This window comes from Thermobia domestica, chromosome 13, assembly GCF_964235325.1.
Source record: "Thermobia domestica chromosome 13, izTheDome1.hap1.1, whole genome shotgun sequence".
NCBI classification, from domain to species: domain Eukaryota; kingdom Metazoa; phylum Arthropoda; class Insecta; order Zygentoma; family Lepismatidae; genus Thermobia; species Thermobia domestica.
This window is the reverse complement of record NC_137466.1, coordinates 62,718,198-62,720,857: the sequence shown is the minus strand read 5'-3', so window position 1 is coordinate 62,720,857 and position 2,660 is coordinate 62,718,198. Positions and strand designations below refer to the sequence as shown.

Here is a 2,660-nt window from a genome sequence, read left to right as displayed (position 1 = left end):
TTGGTTTATAAGTTTCATTTGCATTTAATTTGTCAAAACAGTCATTCAATACCCAGTTATAGACTTCGATGACTTATTGGGTGTCTTTTTTTCGCATTTGAGGAAAGATTGGTAGCGTCCCTAAGGAGTTAAATAGTATTTGTGAATTTAATTTATAGAACACCATGTAATTACAACAAAAACGATACTGGCTGTAAGAAAATTATTGAATGACACATTAAAAACCTAACAAAATCACAACAACCAGATCTGCCATTGTGGCCAATATTTGAGCCTTACACGAACCTCAATAATAAATGCCATATATATGTAAATATTTTTCGCTATTTTTAAAATTTGTCTTTCAGTAGATGTTAATCTTAGGATTGTTTCGGTATTTAAGTTGGATAATCAATATTTGTAGGATTTGACACTTCGAGAAGACAACACATTTTTCAAACCAAATATAGAAGTTTCTGTAATCTTTTTGATTTTACCACACAGTCATTCGTGTAAGTGTTGAGTTTTCAAGTTGTTCAACAGCACGTTTGATCACGCTTTTTTTTTTTTTTTTTTTTTGCCTTTCTCTTTTTGTTACTAGTTCTGGAAATGTGAAACTATTATCTCATTGTGTTATAAGATTGAGAAAGCTAATGTGGGCACAAAATAACATTATGAAAGATATATTCTTGAAAGTAAAATTTTACATACTGCCAGGTGTGGGGTTCGAACCCACGCTCCCTAGTGGGAACCAGAGCTTAAATCTGGCGCCTTAGACCGCTCGGCCAACCTGACTACTTATGTTATTATTTGCTTGCAATAGAAATGTGGAAACAAAACACATAAAGACGAATTGCTTTGTATCTAAACGAATAAGATTATGAAAGAGTCCTCCATGCTGAATTATGTCTATTCTTGTCCACGTGGCTAATTTATTGTGCACATGAGTCCGATTTCGGTTTCCAGTAGGGATACAAATCTGAGTGGTTTGGATTGGATCCCACTTATGTGCACAATAGTATTGCTGTCTCATATAGCCCTCAGTGCTTAAAAAAAAGTTAAATTCCAGTCAACAGTCAAATTGATTTTTAACACTCACACGAAAGACTTCACTGGACAAGAGAAATTGCGTCATAATTATAATACTTAAATCAAATCCTAATGATAAGGAATTAGTCAACTTATCTTGTGTAACCAATGAGACTATTTTTGTGGCATCGCTAAAAATGCAGCTGGGGTATAGTCGGCTAGAAAGAAAGAGAAAGCAGCAACAATCGGACAACGTACTTCAAATGTGACTGTACGATGCAATGATTGACATCTTCTCGCCATGGCCATGACGATCCTTACAGCGACGTCCACGGTGCTACTTTGACGCTTGGAACACGGAAAAGGGTGCGGACTTCTCTACATCGATAAACAGACTGCGTCTGTTGAAGCCAGTGGAACTTATGACTTTCCGTCGGTTTTTATTGACCCATAACCAAAAACATCTCAAGTTAGAAATGGCCCATCAACATCTTCGCTTTTGCTTTGAGTTTAGATTTATATTTTTGAGTTTAGGGTCCCTTTCAGTAGTGAGACTATACGAGACGTAGATCTAGAGTTGTAAATAAGAAAAAAAAACGTGGTTTTTCTAAAAATGAAACTTTTCTTAAAAGAAAAAATACCCCAGTCGTCTTTTTTTTAAAAAAAAAAAACATTGTTTTAAAACAAAATGCAAGGTAATGTGTGTAAAAATAAATAGAAAACAAAATGATGTTCAGAATGTGGTGAGGTTAGTTTCTAATGTAGAATTACACAATCAAGAGAAAACAGCAATGCAATTTACACTAACGACCTCTATATTTTCTGTAAACAATTTAAGTAACAGTGTTACGTGTACATTATATGAATAAGTTTCATTTGTATGGCGTGATATTATCTCAGTTAACATTAAAACAGAAAGTAGTAGTAAATTTTTACTACTTACGGTTTTATAAATAGAGAGATTAGAGTGTAGATGTAATATGTTCTTGAGACGGTTAGGTAATTCCAGAAAATCACTTCTCGCTATCTACTATTGTTTTTAGTCTATAGTCATCAACGTAAAAACCGGAAGGGGTTGATTTCTAACACTTCGAGTTTGAATATCACCTGCATGATCGAAGTCTGTTCCTGATTTCTGATCCTCTACACCCTAGTTAAAATTAATGGAGATCCATCAAATAGTTCATGAAATTTTTTGACTCACGGACGAACAGAGACTGCAGCTGGATAATGCCCTGAGAGAGCATCCTTACCCGCATCATACCGTTGGAGAATTTGCTAAGGAACTCCAGAGCAAAGATTTGACTGTTGACTCTCATAGTACAGAATATAAAATATTGTAAATGACGTACCGTAAGACGGGGGTTACTTTGCACAAAATATGAGAAAGAGTTTCACAGTTCTCTGTCAGTAAATCATGAACTGTAAAGAGAAAGTTTGAATTGCCACCTTAAGATAGAACATTTAGCTGTATTCTGGCTATAATGTTGGTGGTTAACATCAGTTCTAATTACCCTAAGTTTTCGTTGTTGTAGAGATATGGAAAGCAGTCACTGTAAAGGCTGACAAAATTTGAAAGATATCATCTACAAGAATTTCCGTCAAAGTTAAGTCAGTTTCGTAGAATATTACTGAGTATAATGGGATTTTGA

General features: G+C 34.7%; 1 non-coding gene across 1 annotated transcript; it reads right to left on the bottom strand.

The window, feature by feature from the left end:
- Positions 1-690: 690 nt before the first annotated feature.
- On the bottom strand, positions 691-774 carry TRNAL-UAA (transfer RNA leucine (anticodon UAA)). The gene has a single exon. It is a non-coding gene; the product is annotated as a tRNA-Leu (tRNA).
- Positions 775-2,660: the final 1,886 nt, after the last annotated feature.